Consider the following 18,382-nt stretch of genomic DNA (forward strand, 5'->3'; position numbering starts at 1 on the left):
CTCTTCCCCCCACCCCCCCTCCTCTCCCTTCTCTCTCTTCCACCCCCGCCTTTGGAAAATTGAGGGTTTGAATCCCAACTCTGTCTCTATCTCTCCCACTCTCCCATTTCTCCTGGTCTCTCTCCTTCTCTCCTGTTCCCCTGGTCTCCCACTCTTTCTCTCTCTCTCCCTGTTTGTACAGAGGAGAGAGGGTCAGGGTGGAATCCAGTGGGTTATGCAGAGGAGAGGGGGTCAGGATGGATTCCAGTTGATTATACAGAGGTGAGAGGGTCGGGTGGAATCCAGTGAGTTTTACAGAAGAGAGAGGGTCAGGGCAGAATCCAGTGGGTTATAGAGAGGAGAGAGGGTCGGGGTGGAATCCAGTCGGTTATAGAGAGGAGAGAGGATCAGGATGGGATCCAGTTGTTTTTACAGAGGGGAGAGGGTCAGGGTGAAATCCATTGGGTTATACGGGGGAGAAAGGGTCAGGATGGGATCCAGTGGTTTATTCTTTCCTTCCCTCATATTTTTTCCTCCCTCCCTCCCTTCCTTCCTTCCTCCCTTCCAACCAATTTCCCCAATTTATTCCTTCCATTCCTCCATCCTTCCTTCCCTTCCATTCTCCCTCATTCCTTCCTCACGCATTTCCTCCCTCCCCTGCTTTTAACCTCGGAAGAGAGAGCAGGGTACCCGAGGGTTGGCCTGAGGGACAGGATTGGCTGGTTGATACCCGGTGAGATTGGCCCATGTGGTTTACATTTGGATTGGAGGTCCACTTAGCAGGAAGAGAGGAGAGGATTGGGCAGTCTTCAAAGAGGTAAGTAGAGAGGACGAGGTGGATTTATGTAGGGAAAGAATCGAGAGAGAGAGAGAGGGGAGGGGGCATAGCAGACTGGTGGGTTTTTGTCCCTGAGTATAATCCTACCTCTGCAGATCATTATCTATTGAGTAATTTAATTTTGTCTGTAGACCAGTCGACATGCAATGAATGAGTTAACAATAGTTTGGGGACCACAATTGTGTAGTTCATATCATGGCTGCTGATAGATTTCATATAATTATCTTCTCAAGGTATTGTGAACACACATCCCTCATGTGAACTGATTAGTGTTTATAAATGGTCTGTGCACAATGCTTGACATACAAGAGGTTTTATTGAATGAATAAATGTCTTGATGAGGCAGTTTTAATGGAATCAGATTAAGTTACAGTTGAACATCCGGAGATGATACCTTCGCCGACCATAATCTTTACTGTTGGTCAAAGCCAACTAGATTGGATTAAGAGGCACCGTTTAAGGGTTGTTTATATGAACACTTTAGAGAACTATTGTTCGCATTTTGGACCTGCCCATGTCCCAAAGCCTTTTCCAACAAATGACGGAAGTACCAAAGGCGGGTGCCAAATTTAACACAGCAAGATCCCGCCAGCTTCAAGGCGGTTAATGACCAGATCATCTGATTTAACCCTCCCTGCGTTCCTCAATCCTGCCCTCTTGAGCATCCTCTGATTCCCATTGCTCCACCATTGGCGGCCATGCCTTTAGCTGCCAGGGGCCCTAAGCTCTGGAATTCCCTCGCTAAACCTCTCAGACTCTCTCTCTCTCTCCTCCTTTAAGATACCCCTTAAAATCTGACCTCTTTGACCGAATTATTGGTCGCAATATCTCCTTATGTGGCTCGGTGTCAAATGTAATAATGCTCCTATGAAGCACCTTGGGACGCTTTGCCATGCTAAAGGTGCTAGATAAATATAAGTTGTTGTTGCCGCTATTGCTTCCTTTTTACCCCTGGTGCCTGGATCACCGGTATTGTTGCACCATTTTCCCATTTGGCTGGAGTTAAGTTTTTTGCCTTCTTTCCTCTGCATGCGACTGAGGAGGTTGGAGTTCGGAGGTCGCGGCCAATGGCTGCTCCAAACATGGCCGCCCTGAATGACTCGCAGATGAGGGAGCTGGGGCCCTGGAGAAACTCGGCCAGTGAGCAGTGGAGGCATCGCTACAATTACTAGGCAGCATTGCTCAGCCTCCTGATCTTCATGGTGGTGTTTGGCAATGTGTTGGTGTGTATGGCAGTGTCCAGGGAGAGGGCACTGCAGACCACCACCAACTACCTCATTGTCAGCCTGGCTGTGGCAGACCTACTGGTGACCACGCTGCTGATGCCCTGGGTTGTCTATCTGGAGGTTAAACCGTTAGTTTGGTCCCGCTTATCGATAGGCGGGAGGGCCCCGAAGGGCATTGGGCCTCACAGCTACCGACATCACGCCTCAGCGATCCCACCCACCGCCAAAGAGGTCCTAAGTCCTTTTCCCACTTCCCTTCCCGGAGACAGTCACTTGCACATCAGTCACAGCCAGAACAAGGTCTCTCTTCCGGTCATCCATTTAGATACCAGGCGATTGGCGAACAACACAAGACTGAACTTGAACGTATTAAAACATAGGCCAAGATATTATGGCCCCCTCCTGCCCAGCGGGATATTACGGTCCCGCCGAACTAAATGGAGATTTAAATGGCTCGCCGTGTCCGCTGGGGGAGAGTCACACCGCGGTGGGGCCATAAAATCCTGGCTATAGAAAATAGGAGCAGGAGTAGGTAATTCGGCCCTTCAAGTCTGTTCCGCCATTCAATATGATTATTGCTGATCCTCTATCTCAATGCCACACTCCCGTGTTCTCCCCATACCCCTTGATGCCTTTGGAGTCTAGAAATCCACCTACTTCCTTCTTAAGTGTACTCAGTGACTTCTCTGTGGTAGAGAATTCCACAGGTTCACCACCCTCTGAGTGAAGAAATTTCTCCTCATCTCAGCCCTAAATGGCCTACCCCATTTCCTGAGACTATGACCCCTTGTTCTAGACCACCCCACCAGCCAGAGGAAACATCATCCCTGCATCCAGTCTGTCCAGCCCTGTCAGAATGTTATACGTTTCAATGAGATCCCCTCTCATTCTTCTAAACTCCAGTGAATACAGGCCTAGTCAGCCCAATCGCTCCTCATATGACAATCCTGCCACCCCAGGAATCAGCCTAGTGAACATTCATTGCACTCCCTCTATGGCAATTATACCCTTTCTTAGGAAAGGAGACCAAAACTGCGCACAATAGGGACAGGAGCAAGCCATTCAGTCCATCGAGCCTGTTTCACCATTCAATTGGGTCATTATGGAATGGTCCAGCACAGAAGGAGACCATTTGGCCCATCAAATGGAGACACAGTGGCGTAGTAGCAATGTCACTGGACTAGTAATCTGAAGGCCCAGTCTAACACTCTGGGGACATGGGTTCAAATCCCTACAAGGCAGCTGGTAGAATTTAAATTCAATTAATAAATCAGCAATTGAAAGCCAGTCTCAGTCATGGTGACCATGAAACTATCATCAATTGTTGTAAAAACCCATCTGGTTCACTAATGTCCTTTAGGGAAGGAAATCTGCCGTCCTTACCCGGTCTGGCCTACATGTCACTCCAGGCCCACAGCGATGTGGTTGACTTTTAATTGCCCTCTGAAATGGCCGAGAAAGCCACTCAGTTCAGGGGCAATTAGGGATGGGCAACAAATGCTGGCCTTGCCAGCAACGCCCACATCCCATGAAAAAGATAAAAAGAAAATTGAGTCTGCTGCAGCTTTTTGAAAGATCAATCCAATTAATCCCCACTCTCCCCCAGCACCCCCGCTGCTCTTTCCCCCGTCGCCCTGAAAATTTCTCCCCTTCCAGTATTTATCCGATTCCCCCCTTTTGAAAGTTCCTATTGGATCTGCTTCCACCGCCCTTTCGGGCAGCGCCTTCCAGATCACAACAACTTGCTGTGTGATGAAAAGCCGCTATTCCGCACCTCGCCCCCTGCTGGTGACGCTCACTTGCACCGAAGGCTTATCCGCCTTAGCAAAAACCATTCCCACATTGTCGCGGCCAACCCTCGGCCGCTGAACGATCGTCATGGATGGGGGATAGTATTGCAGCCGTCGGGCACGCTTCTGAGTGTTGTGATCCTCCAAAGAGCGAATTTCGCAATCCCATCTCTCAATCGCTTTCATTACCACTTCAAGTAAAGAAAAAGCAAACATGAGATCAGCCGGCGCAATGAAGCTATTCAGTGCACAAATGATAAAATATTCATTCATTATCATCCAACTGCTAGATAATTAATTTTGTGTAAAGTCTCCGCTAGATATCTAATCACACTATTATCACACAATTAAATCTGGAGCAATATAGGAAATGAGAATTACTGTAATATTCTTTGCTGCAGTGCTTGTCAAACTAATTTATACTTCGTACTATCTAGATTGTCCACAAATGTTTAATCTCTTGGAACATTCTTCATCTTGAAATTACCCGAATTACTATTTTCGCCTTTTATATTCTTTTCAACGGAGATGTAATATCTCTATAGACCTCAGTGAATTTTAGGGGGAAGAAAGTAAATGAGAATTTATGGTAAGGGAGAATTCATTATAAGGGAATGAATTACTTACATTAGAATCTATAGGCAGGCCAGCGCAAATCAGTAAATCAACAATTAAACAGTTAAACCAGATGAACCTTTTACACTCTCAAACTTTGTACACCCTCAGGGTTTGCAATCACCAGCAAGGTCCTGGGAGTTAGACTGAAGTCAGAGGATGGCAAGAACATAGATTAAGTGTGCTCTTCAACTGTTAGGGGAAGGACAGATGGTCCCAGCTTAGATAGGAAGGCAGATCTCTGCCTGGGTGAAAGTAGGGTCAGATGATGCATGTACCTTTGTACCAGAGACTTGTCTGTTTCATGTAAACCTATGTGTTGACAAGATCGGAATCTGGAGGATGTTCTTGTATGTGACCAATAATGTATAAATATGGTGAACACTTGTAGCTTAGCAGAGTATTGTCTCAAGCTGTATTGAGATGGTGCCCTCCTTGCAATTGCTCGAATAAACGATCGTAACCAGTACCTGAGTCTCCTGTGGTCTGCTCATCAAAGACACCACATCAGTGACAAATGCATAAAACGACCCAAGTGTTAAGCCAATGTTCTCCAAGTTTGATTAACGTAGGTGCAGAATAAGTGTTAGTTTCTCAACTGAAGATTGTTAAGATGATGTTATAACACATATTCAAATGATTCAAATCAACATGTTCTCTTGGTGTATTCATGTTTAGAGTATGAAAATGTCTAGGCTTTTTCTCTGGCATGAATTAATAATTTATGTGTTATTTAGTGAAAATTTCATGAGTGCAAATCTGTCAACAGCAAAACAGCAGCAGAAAGTTTATAATTTCAGCAACAACTTATGATTCTACAGCACCTTCAATTTAATGAAGTGTCTCCAAGGCACCTCACAGGAGTGATTATCAAACAATATTTGACCCCGAGCCACATCAGGAGATATGAGGTACCGGTGACAAAAAGCTCAGTCACAGTGAGATTTTAAGGAACGTCTTAAAGCAGGAGAGAGAGTGAGAGATAGAAAGAAAGAGAGAAAGAGAAATAGGGGCTGGAGGAGGTTCCAGAGATAGGGAGTGTTGTAGGGACTGGAGTGAGTTACAGAGATGGGGATGATTGTAGGGACTGGAGGAGGTTACAGAGATAGGAAAGGTTTTAAGGACTAGAGGAGGTTACAGAGATAGGGAGGGTTGTTGGGACTGGAGTAGGTTACAGAGATAGGGATGGGACAAGGAAAGATTTGAAAACAGGGATGAGAATTCCAAAATTGAGTTTGGATGACCTTAAGTTTCCATAAACATATTCCTTGGAGCCATTCTTCCCGTTAATTCTGATGAGCTTATTTGGGGGAGACAATTGAAAGTGGGTGGGGTAGGATCGGTTGGTGGCCCTTGGGCTCTGTTCCCTGTAGCCTCCCCAGCCCCTCCCACACCAAAGTGGTCTACTAACGGAAGTATTTTAGAAGCACTGCTCTTAGGTGTCTTGTGCCCAAAGGCAGTGGAAGAACAAAATACTGAGGGCGCTGGCAATCTGAAATAAGAACAGAAAATGCTGGAAACACCCAGCATCTGTGGAGAGAGAAACAGAGTTAACGTAAAAGCAAAAAACTGCAGATGCTGGAAATCCAAAACAAAAATAAAAATAAAAATACCTGGAAAAACTCAGCAGGTCTGACAGCATCTGCGGAGAGGAAAAGAGTTAACGTTTCAGGTCAGAACCAAAGGGGAAGGCACTGTAGGAATGCAGATCTTTTATCTGGATTTAAGGTTGGATATAAAGCTCCAGTCAGTGAACAGACGTCCGGATGGCTGGAGGTGTTCTGTAATCTTGTGGAAGGGTTTGTTTGAAGGGATGCTACCCTGGCTGTGAACTGTTGCTGATGCTGTTTGTACCTTGCTCTGGTTAAAGGTGGTTGGCGAGTGGCGTTTCAGCTGGGTTCACTGTGACACCTTTGTGACACTGGACGTGATGCTGTGCACAGCCAGCATCCTCAGCCTGTGTGCCATCAGCATCGACAGGTAACCGGAGAGTTTTCAGTGGCGTTCGCCAGTGCGGAAACAGGCCATTCGGCCCATCTGCTCCGTGCTGGTGTTTCTCCTCCACAAGAGCCCTCTCCCACTCCCTCTTCACCTCACCTCGTTCACCATATCCTTCTATTTCTTTCTCCCTCGTGTGTTTATCCTGCTTCCCCCTTAAATTCATCGATGCTATTCACCTCAACCATTCCCTGGATGCGAGTTCCACATTCTCCCCAATCTTTGGGTAAAGAAGTGTCTCCTGAATTCCCTATTGGATTTATTTTTCGGAATGTGGGCATCCGCTGGCAAGGTCAATATCACCCTTGAACTGAGTGGCCTGCCAGTGTTAGGGTTAGAGTCAACCATATCTCTGCGGGTCTATAAAAGGGTTTTCTGTAGTAATTATAGTTCTGATAAACATAGGACTGTAGCTTTAACCACAGGGGAGAAAAAGAGGAGAGCGATTCTCCTGAGTATTTGTGGGAGCAAAATCTACAGTTTAATTCGAAGCTTGATGGCCCCCAGTGCCCCTGACTTGAAGACCCTTAGTAAATTAGTAACAATAAGGAACATTTTCAATCCAAACCCTCAGTCACAATGCAGAGGTGCAGGTTCAGTTCACTGAATACAGCCCCGAGAGAGACCATTGCTACCTATGTGGCGAAATTAAAACAACTAATGGAATATTGTGATTTTGCTGAAAGCCTGAATGATATACTCAGAGATCATTTTGGTCTCTGGCGTGCAAGAGGATGCTATTCAGTGAAGATTGCTGACTGAAGTGGATCTTGGTTTTAAGAAAGCGTTAGAAATAGTTCTTGCGATAGAAAGTGCTGGAAGGGATTCACAAGCGATTCAAGGTCCACAAAATGGCACCATTTTCCTAGTTGGGCAGAAACGGTCAACTGAAAGTGGCGCGAAAATCCAGGACTCCGCCGCAAAGTAGGAAACAGACCCCACTAACCGAAAATTGAGGAACCAGTTTATTATCAAATTCGAAAACTAATTTTTATCGACGTGGAAACAATCACACTCCTAGCGATTGGCAATTTAAAAGGTGGAGTGTTATTTTTGTCACAAAAGAGGACACATATTGAAACATTACAAAGCGACATTAAAACAGGCTTCCAGGCAACAAACAAAGCCCAATGAAGTATATAGTGCGGAAGAGCCAGAAACAACCAATTCTGACATTTAATCCTTATTCAACATGAGAGTTGGGAAGACAGAGCCAGTCACTGTCACTTTACAGGTGAATGGGAAACTCTTAATAATGGAAGTTGACACTGGTGCTTCTACCACTGTAGTAGAATAACACACTTTCAATATTTAAATAAAGGTGCTCAACAATTAAATTTGGAACAAACGTCTACCAAGTTGAAAACGTACACAGGCGAAGAAATCCAGGTAAAAGGTATCACCAGAGTACCTGCTTATTAGAGACACCAAACAGCACAACTACCAGTGATGGTATTAGAAGGTACAGGACCCAGCCTTCTAAGTCGAAATTGGTTGAGGGAAACTAACCTTGATTGGCCAGTGAGATTTCAAAAGGAAGCAGGAAGAGTTCCTGAGTTGAAAAAGGAACAAGTCAAGGCCCTTCAGAAAGAGCCTGGAGAGTCCGAGGACCACAGCTGGATGAAAATGGAATGTGTAGCTATTCAGCAACCTGAAAAAATGAAGACTGTTTTAAAAAACGACATGGAAGAACAGCAGAAGAAACTCAAGGCGACTCTGCTGAATTACAGAGTTCAAGTTGAAGCGAGTGAGTTTTGCAATGAAAATAAAACCTTGTTGAAAGACCCTCACACACTACAAGGATCCCTCAGGTCAAAATTTGTACCTCTGGAAAATTACGAAGAGAAGCAGGAAGAATTTAACGTCACTCTGAACAAACTGAAGAACCAGTTGGCACAGAAGACGCAGCAATGTTCAAGGTTCCAGGAGGAAGCCAACAGATACATGAAGGAGACAGAAGACCTGAAGAATCAGCTGAATGCAGCTAAAGACACCTTGAAAGGAAAGGTCGTAGAACTTTCCAAGATGCAAGTAGATAATGAAGTCATGGGTAACTCAATTACTGAACTAAGACAAGTTGAGAATTGAACAGAGAGAAGTCTGGCCGACAGTGAAGTCAAGAGGAAGGCCAAGACTAAACTCTGTGGTAGAAAGCAGAAGACAAAAAGGAGGAAGATCCTGAAAAGACAATAAAAGGCGAGAATGAAAAAGGTAACAGGTGAATCATCGGAAACTAAACTTGCTCGTTTCCTATTTCACTACAGAACAATCCCAATTTGGAGGGGAAGGAGGAAAAAAGTCAAGGGAACCAAAAAGCGACTCCTGATTGGCATAGTCATGCACAACAATTTACTGTTGGAGAAAGAGCATATGTAAGGAATGTCAGTGGAGGACCGAAGTGGTTAGCTGGTAAAGTAAGCTCTGTAACCGGACCATTGTCATACCACGTGGAAGTGGAGAGCCAGATCACCCGTAAGCATGTGGATCATTTAAGAAGAGAGATATCCCAACAAAATGATATTCCACCTGTAACCATTGCTGAACCTACGGTTCCTGTTGAAGTTGCTCAACCGAGGACAGACATGCCCGATGTCTCTGTTGGAGTGGGAGACACTGAACTGCCTGTGTCTAATGAGGTACTTGATGTTAATGCGGTTCCAGCGAATGTGGTTCCTGCAAAAGAATCGCAAGTCATGGAGCATCGACGTTCCACACAGATCAGGAAACCATCTTAAAGACTGAACTTGTAATTTCATGACCTGTGTAAATATTGTTATGGCATGAGATAAATACAAAAGGTAGAGAAAAAGTTTAAGGTGGGGTGGGGTGGGGGGGGGGTGGGTGGTGGCTGCAGTAATTATAGTTCTGATAAACGTAGGACTGTGGCTTTAAGAATACTCCTGTGTTGTAAGATCACGTGATCTGTATAGACCAATGAGTTAGAAGCACGGGGACCCTCGAGGAGAGAAGTCTTCTTTAGTTATAGAGTTAGATGCACACATGTAATTGCTGCTGCCGTCTTGTAAATGAAGTTCAACGTTTCCACCAAGCAAAGCTGCCTAGAAAATCAACTCTATCACACTTTCCTTCCCGAAAGTAAACCAGTGAAAAACAGGGTATTTATGACAATTGAAGGTCACTATTACTGAGATTAGCTTTCAATTCCAGATTTATTAATTGAATTTAAATTCCACCTGCCACTGTGGTGGGAATTGAACCCATGTCCCCCAGAGCATTAGCCTAGGCCGCTGGATTAGTAGTCCAGACATTAATGCTATGCTGCCATCTCATCTTTTAGTGACAATCAAATATTGATAGCCCTTAGTTCTGGTCTCACCCCACACAAATAGAAATACTTTCTCTACCCTATCGAAAAACCCCTTTCATCATCTTAATCAGGTCACCCCTCAGCTTTCTCATTTCTAGAGAAAAGAGCCCCAGCCTGTTCAGTCTTTCCTGAGAGTTATAACCTCTCGGATTTTGGCAGTGTAGGAAATAAGGCAGAATAGATGAAGAATAGCCTCCTTCGGTGCTGTGAGGTCCTGAGAAGATCGGGAAAAGGGGTTTAATTTTGCTCCACCTGGCAGAAACTGCATAGCAACAGACTTAAAATGGTAGCGGGCAACTTTCTTCTCCAGCCCTTTTGGCACCGGGTGGCGGGGCTGTGACAGGAAGAATAAAAAAGAGGCATATTATCTAAATGGTGAGAGATTGCAGAGCTCTGAAATGCAGAGGGATCTGGGTGTCCTGGTGCATGAATCACAAAAGGCTAATAACAGGTACATCAAGTAATTAGGAAGGCTAATAGAATGTTATCATTTATTGCGAGTGGAATTGATTGTAGGGAGTTATGCTACAGTTCTACGGGGCACTGGTGAGACCGTATCTGGAGTACTGTGTACTGTATTGGTCACCTTATTTAAGGAAAGGTGTCAATGCGTTAGAAGCAGTTCAGAGGATGTTTACCAGGCTAATACCATGAATGGGTGGGTTGTCTTATGAAGAAAGGTTGGACAGGTTAGGCTCGTATCCACTGGAATTTAGATGAGTAAGAGGTGACTTGATTGAAACATTTAAGATCCTGAGGGATCTTGACAGGGTGGATGTGGAGAGGATGTTTTCTCTTGTGGGAGCATCTAGAACGAGGGTCACTGTTTAAAAATAAGGGGCAGCTCATTTAAGACAGAGATGGGGAGAATTTTTTTCTCTCGAGGGTCGTGAGTCTTTGGAGCTCTCTTCCTCAAAAGGTGGTAGATGCAGAGTCTTCGAATATTTCTAAGGCAGAGCTAAATAGATTCTTGGTTAACAAGGGGCTGAAAGGTTACAATCGGGGGTAGGCAGGAATGTGGGGTTGAGGTCAGCCATGATCTTATTGAATGGCGGAACAGGCTCAAGGGGCCGAGTGGCCGACTCCTGCTCCTAATTCATAATTTGCGATGTGTCCCTCTGAATTCATGCACATCAGGGTTCCAGTGGGGTACATGACACACCTGTGCCATTGTCAGTGGAGTGCCTCTGGGGTGCACCAGGGTAGCTAGACTCTTTCTCCCTCTCTTCACCGCCCCCCCCCCCCCCCCCCCACCCCCGACCCCCACCTCCCTCCTCAGGCCTTTACCCACCACCCTCCCTCCTTCCTCCATTACTTTCCCTGGGTTCCCTAGTTTTGGGAGGAGTGGGGCCAGCGAGACCCAATGGCCAGCGAGAGGCCCTTTCATGACTCCAGGTTCTCCCGATGTGCATTGACAAGGTTCCCCCCACCCACCTCCTCCCGGCAGCTCGATAGAGAATGGGACCCTCCCATGAGAGAGGCTGTCCTGCTTGTGATCCTGGTTGGAAATGGTGGGAAACTGGGAAATATTGGGATGCAGAGGGACCTTGTACACGAATCACAGAAAGTCAACATGTTGGTACAACAAGGAACTCGAAAGGTAGTTAGCATGTTCGCCTTTATTGAAAACGGATTGGCATATAAAAGTAAAGAAGTCTTAAAATAATTATATGGATCTTTGCTGAGACTGCACCCGAAGTATTGTGCACAGTTCAGGATCCCGAACCCTACCCCTAACCCTAACACCAACCCTAACCCCCTAACCCCATCCCTAACTCCCTATCCCTAATCCTAACTCCCTAACCCCATCCCTAACTCTACAACCCAATCCCTAACTCCCAACTCCAGCCCTAACCCCATCCTTAACTCTCTACCCCTAACCCTAACCCCATCCCTAACTCCCTAACCCCATCCCCAACTCCCTAACCCCATCCCTAACTCCCTAACCCCATCCCTAGCTCCCTAACCCCATCCCTAGCTCCCTAACCCCATCCCTAACTCCCTAACCCCATCCCTAACTCCAACTAAACTGATTCCTGGGATGAGAGGAATGTCCTATGAGGAAAGATTGAGTAGAATGGCCCAATATTCTCTAGAGTTTAGAAGAATGAGAGGTGATCTCATTGAAATGTACAAAATTCTTCGGGGGTTTAACACGGTCGATTCTGGGAGGCTGTTAACCGCCACACCCCACCCCCCCCACCCCCACCCTGGCTGGGGAGTCTGGAACAATGGGGGGAGGGGGTGGTCACAGTCTTAGGATAAGAGGTCAGTCATTTTGGACTGAGATGAGGAGAAATTTCTTCACTCAGAGGGTTGTGAATCTTTGGAATTCTCTACCCCAGAGAGCTGTGGATGCTCCGTCATTGGGTATACTCAAGACTCAGCTTGATAGATTTTTAGGCACTGAGGGTGGGAAAGTGGAGTTGAAGTAGAAGATCAGCCATGATCTTAATGAATGGGTGAGGCAAGCTCCAGAGGCCGAATGGCCTTCTCCTCCTTCTATTTGTCTGGTTGTTTGCTCGTTCTTGGGAGTATTGAGTACCTTTTTCCGATTGGATCAATGAATCCTCATCCTCAACCTCCCTTGGTTGCCATGGCTACAGGAGTAGGACATTTGACCTATTGAACTGATTCCCTGCTTCACTCGCCACCTATTTTGGAGCTTTTTAAAGACCGTCCGGTTCATCAACAGCTCTAACCTGTTTCTTGTCCACCCCTTGCAGGTAAAGAGCGGTTGCTATGCCAATGCTCTACAATACCCACTAAAGCTCCAAGCGGAGAGTCACATTGATGATAACCATGGGCTGGGTGCTGTCCTTCGCCATCTCATGCTCGCTGCTCTTCGGGCTAAAAAACCACCATGGTAAGCTGTGCCCATCATGAACCCTTCTTTCACCTTTTATTCCTCTATTGTCTCCTTCTATGGTGAGGGAGGGGCATGAGAATTCTCACAGCAGTCCCAGGGATTGGGGACTTCAATTATATGGAGAGACTGGAGCAGCTGGGATTGTTCTCCTTAGAGCAAAGAAGGTTAAGGGGGAGATTTAATTGAGGAATGCAAATTCATGATAGGTTTTGATAGAGTAAATAAGGAAAAAGTGTTTCCAGTGGCAGGAGGGCCGGTAACCAGAGGGCCACAGATTGAAGAGAATCGGGAAAAGAACCAGAGGGGGACATGAGGAGAATTTATGCTCCACACGAGCCCCCTCCCACCCCCTCTTTATCACCTCCATCACCATTTCCTTCTATTCCTTTCTTCCTCATGTGTTTATCGAGCTTCCCCCTTAAATACATCGATACTATTCACCTCAACCAGTCCCTGTGGGAGTGAGTTCCACATTCTCCCCACTCTCTGGGTGAAGAAGATGCTCCTGAATTCCCCATTGGATTTGTTAGTTGTTGTACTACGCTAATAGTGCTGGTATCCCACCACTGCCAACCATGTTGTATTATGGTGCACGGTTATGTCTCAACGATGAGACCTTGAGACTTGTAGATTAAAACATGAACTATTTATCTATTTACAGATCTCAGGTTACTGTTATGCATGGCGCTGCTACCTCTATGCAGGCTGGTTCCAGAGTGTTCTCTCTAGACTGTTCTCTCAGTCTGTTACCATGTGACTTTATACATCATACCGTGGGTGGTGCTATTCTCCAGTCCTACTCTAACCCTTACTCTGCCGAGCACCTTTACATTACAGTGGCATGCAGGCCACATACAACACTAGTGACTATCTTATTTTGATGGCCGTCCAGTTCTGGTCTCCTACCCGCCTTACCCTACCTCACCCCACCCCACCCTAAAAGTGGAAACAACTTCTCTCGGTTCACCCTGTCAAAACTCTTTCATAGTTTTAAAGGCTTCTATCAGGTCACCCCTCAGCCTTTTTATTTCTAGAGGAAAGAGCCTCAGCCTGTTCAGTCTTGTCTGGTAAGCTTGTAATTCGAGTGCCATCTTTGTGAACCTTTAGTTACATCTTCTCCAGTGACTCAATGAGAGTCTTTGCAATTATGGAGACCAGGAATGTGCTTTGTCCTGTTCCAGATAAAAGGAATGAGACCAGCTGTGCCATCACGAGCCCTTCTTTCATCTTATATTCTTCTATTGTCTCCTTCTACATTCCCTTCATCGTGACGCTGTTAGTTTACGTCCAGATCTATGCCATGCTGAGATGGAGAAGGAAGTGCGTAGCAGCTAAGAGGATCAGCGTTGCCATGGAGCATGAAACCCAACCGCCCATAAAGGTCTAAAGAGTAAATAACAAGCTCAAATATTAAAATGAGGGGATGTGAGTAGTGGGCGTGGTGTAAGTGACTGACATTTAACCTCTAGATGCCGCGATTAAATCCTGCCCAAGTTCACTTTGTGTAGAGGCTGCATGGGTTCAATTCGACATGTGTTAGAGTGGCTTCGATCCATTTTGTATCGGACACGCTGCCATGATGCAGAGTTGCTTTCAACCTGCCATTTAAGGGAGGATACAGGATGACTGAGGAAGTGATGTCACCACAAGTATAGGATGTTGGTCGTTTGTAGGAGGCTGCAGATTGGCAGGTGTAGAGGGAAATGTACATCTAACCCCGTGCTGTACCTGTCCTGGGAGTGTTTGGAAGGGACAGTGTCTTGTTTTATTATTTAAAAAACACGCTTTTCAGGGTGAAATTTCCTTGTGCAATATTACTGTGTGTATCACACAATCATATTCCACCTGAAACATTCACTCCCTCCACCACCGATGCACAGTGACAGCAGAGTGTACCATCTACAAGACGTACTGCAGCAACTCACCAAGCCTCCTTAGACAGCACCTCCCAAACCCATGACCATGACCATCTGGAAGGTCAAGGAAGCAGATAGGTGGGAACACCACCACCTGGAAGTTCCTCACTAAGTCACTCACTAACCTGACTTGGAAATACATCGGCCGTTCGTTCACTGTCGCTGGGTCAAAATCCTGGAGCTCCCTCCCTAACAGCAATGTGGGTGTACCTACGCCACATGGACTGCAATGGTTCAGGAAGGTAGTTCACCCCCATCTTCTCAAGGGGCAATTAGGGATGGGCAACAAATGCTGGCCCAGCCGGCGAAGTCCACATCCCATGAACGAATATTTTTTTTAAAAATTGCAATATTTAAGTCAGTAATTTTGAAAGTATTTTTCCCCTATTTAATGGATAATCTCTCAATTCAAGTTGTAAACAATGGGTTTTCTTTATGGCCAATATGAAGTATTTGTATCCATGTTCGTGCCTACACTGTTGCCAGGGTCAATAATTCCATTTTTTGTTTTATTTAGTTTCAGAATAAGTGCACACACCCGGAAGATGTCAAACTTTGCACTTTAATGGTCCAATCAAACGGGAGCACCAGTGTGAGTAAAAAGAAATTGGTAAGACCTCAGCTGGAGACACCAGAATCCTCGGAGCTGATTGACAAATTCCCAGTTCAATTTGAGTGGCCGAAATTCCCACTTGTCACTCAGGTCACCAATCATTCTAAAGGTCATTGATCAACTCTCTTCCCATTCGCTGCCATCGCACGGAATTTCAATGGACCCAAACCTCTTCCCACTCACTCCCATTGTACACAATCACAATGGAACAAGCCCCTTCTCCTTCACTCCTATTGCGCAGAATGTCAATAGATCGATCCATTCCCATCGCACAGAACCCCAATTCCTTTCACTTCCATGGGAGATTGGAGAAGTTGGAATTGTTCTCCTTAGAGCAGAGAAGGTTCAAAGAGAGATTTAATCGAAGTGGGCAAAATCATGAGGAGTTCGGATAGAGTAAATAAGGAGAAACTGTTTCCTGTGTCAAGAGGGTCTGTAACCAGAGGGACACAGATTGAAGAGAATCAGTAAAAGAAAGAGGGGGAGGTGAGGAGAATTTTTTTTCTTTTACACAATGAGTTGCTGTGATCTGGAAGGCGCTGCCTGAAAGGGTGGTGGAAGCAGATTCAGTAGGAACTTTCAAACGGGGAATTGAATAATATTTGAAGGGGAAAAATTTGCTGGGCTGTTGGGCAAAGAGCAGGCAGAAGTATGGGACTAATTAGAAAGCTCTTTCAAAGAGCCAGCAGAGGCTCGATGAGCTTAATGGCCTTCTCCTGTGCACTATGATTCTGTGAACAAGTTAACTTCCCACACCCCATGTACAAAATGGTGACTTGGAGACAAGGGCCCTTTGTCATTCCCTTCCTTGTCCTCTCCTGTGATTTGTGTGTGCTCTGGTCTGTGCTATTGGCTGTTGGTAACACCCATTTTCTCTTCTTTTTGGCATCCTAGACACTGGTACAAGAAGCAATCCCTTACTCTGAGGGAGCCCGATTTGAGGGGCCTCCCAAGAGGTCAAGGCCAACAGGAACTCCGCTGGCTTTCCAGCTCGGGACCACTTCTGGATTCTGCCTGATGGCTGGTAAATGAAAGGCCACTTCCTGCATCGAGGTATCCACGGACCCCGAGTGCGACGGCCAAGCAAGGTTCTTCAGGCAGAGTGCTTTTGAGGTGTGGAGGGTGTCGGATGAGAAACAGGTGCCATTGGCCAAATCAGCAGCGAAAGCAAACTGTCCCACCAGAGGAGAAGAAAGCAACAAATGTTGGTGGCTGTCTTAGGTGAATCTAGAACAAACTAGAACATTAGACCATGTTCCAATGAGTCATAATGATCTAGAACAATAGCCCAAGATCCACAGTCTCGGTGGTCTAGAACAATTGGTTAGGTGCTGTTGTGTCACAATGATCGAGAATAGGCAAACGTCTATCGGTTCTTACAATGATCTAGAACAAAAGACCGAGTTCTATGTAGTTACAACTATCTAGAACAATAGACGAGGTTCCATTGTGTCTCAATGATTTAGAAGAACAGGATAGATTCCATGGAACTTGCAATGATCTTGGACTGTAGGCTAAATTACATGCTCTATAACTGTGGACTAACTTCCATAGTCTTGAAATGATCGAGAAAATAGGCAAAGTTGCCTTGTGGCACAATGATCTAGAACCGTAGGTTAAGTTGCATTGTAGCACAATGATTTAGATCAACAGTCCAAGTTCTATGGGTTTTGCCGTAATCTAGAAGAATAGGCTGCATTCCACCAGACCGCAATGTTCTAGATCAATAGGCCAAGCTGCACGGAAATGTAATGATCGAGACTAATTGGCTGTGTATGGTGTTACCATATTCCCAGTAGATAAGTCTGAGTCCTATAGTGTTACAATGATCTAGAACAATTGGCTAAGTTGTATGGAATCGCTATGTTCTAGGATTGTATTCTATACTAATGATACCAAATTTATAAGCTTGTGTGCCAGGGATGTAATGTGAATTTTATCAAAGAAGTAGCAACTGCAAGTAATTAAATGGAGCCCTGTTGCCATATGGTTGAGGAGCTCTGAGTGGGGTAGGAACCCTTTTGCGAGTCACTGCGTTGCGATGACAAATGGACACGTGCATTGATGACTCTTTTCCTCTCTCTCTCTGTTGGATTGACAGGCGTCTTCATCATCTGCTGGCTGCCATTTTTCATCACTCACATCCTGAACGTCCACTGCCAGAGGTGCTACATCCCGCCGGCGCTCTACAGTGCCTGCGCCTGGCTGGGTTACGTCATCAACCCCATCATCTACACGACCTTCAACGTGGCATTCCGCAAAGCCTTCATGAAGACCTTGCATTGCTGACTCTGGAACAGGGAATGACTCTGGAACAGGGACTGATGCACAGTCGCTGGCAACTGAGAGCCAAGCGGACCTGAACATGAAACTTGCAACTGATGTCTCCACATGAGAGACACGGGCTTTTAAGGATCCCAGACTATAAACACCTTGACTCTGCTGCCTTCACCACACCATAACAGGAAGCCAAAATGATCCCTTCCTGCCAAAGATGGAGGAACATGAGTGCACCACACACTGGCACTTTCTGAACGCGACAATAAAAGGATGAGTGCTCACACCACAATGTTATGTAGTTTACATACAGTCTCTCTACACCTAAACACCTTCCATCGCCACCTGCTCTGAGTTTCGTTGTTGCACTCCTTACTGAAGTTCCCACTTCCTGGCACCCAAGCTAGTATCCTCAGAATTAAACGCAACCCTTGATCATTGTGCCACCACAAAATGTAACGTATGGGTCATGTGCAGATGAGTAGAAAGATATTAGCCCAAACCTAAAGATGGCAGGTCCCTTATTTTCCATTCATTCATGGCTGGCATTTATTGCCCTTCCCTCATTTCCCCTTGAGAAGATGATGGGGATTTGCCTTCTTGAAGTCCACTGAGTGGCTTTCTGGGCCATTGCAGAGGGCAGCTAGGAGTCAACCACATTGCTGTGGTTCTGGAATCATGTGCAGGCCAGACCGGGTAAGGATGGCAGATTTCCTTCCCTAAAGGGCATTAGTGAACCAGATGGGTTTTTACAACAAGAATGATACTATTATGATCACTGTTACTCACTTTTAATTCCAGATTTATTTAATGAACCTAATTTAAATTCCTTCCTGCCATGGTGGGATCTGAACTCACGTCTCTTGATTATTAGCCCAGTGACATGACCACAAGGCTACTGTTCAACTCAACAGAGTTGATAAGATGGTAATA

General features: G+C 45.7%; 1 protein-coding gene and 1 pseudogene across 2 annotated transcripts in view; one reads left to right on the forward strand and one right to left on the reverse strand.

The window, feature by feature from the left end:
- LOC144697205 (uncharacterized) overlaps positions 1 to 18,382 on the reverse strand; it is a 306,206-nt gene that overhangs the window by 195,295 nt on the left and 92,529 nt on the right. The gene's annotated exons all lie outside the window — the stretch shown is intronic.
- LOC144698410 (D(2)-like dopamine receptor) lies at positions 1,885 to 17,733 on the forward strand (annotated as a pseudogene). Its single transcript, XR_013580515.1, has 7 exons — positions 1,885 to 2,163; positions 6,319 to 6,428; positions 12,501 to 12,640; positions 13,825 to 14,024; positions 15,083 to 15,169; positions 16,067 to 16,393; positions 17,274 to 17,733. The product of XR_013580515.1 is annotated as a D(2)-like dopamine receptor (transcript).

Source organism: Cetorhinus maximus, chromosome 23 (genome assembly GCF_964194155.1).
Source record: "Cetorhinus maximus chromosome 23, sCetMax3.hap1.1, whole genome shotgun sequence".
NCBI classification, from domain to species: domain Eukaryota; kingdom Metazoa; phylum Chordata; class Chondrichthyes; order Lamniformes; family Cetorhinidae; genus Cetorhinus; species Cetorhinus maximus.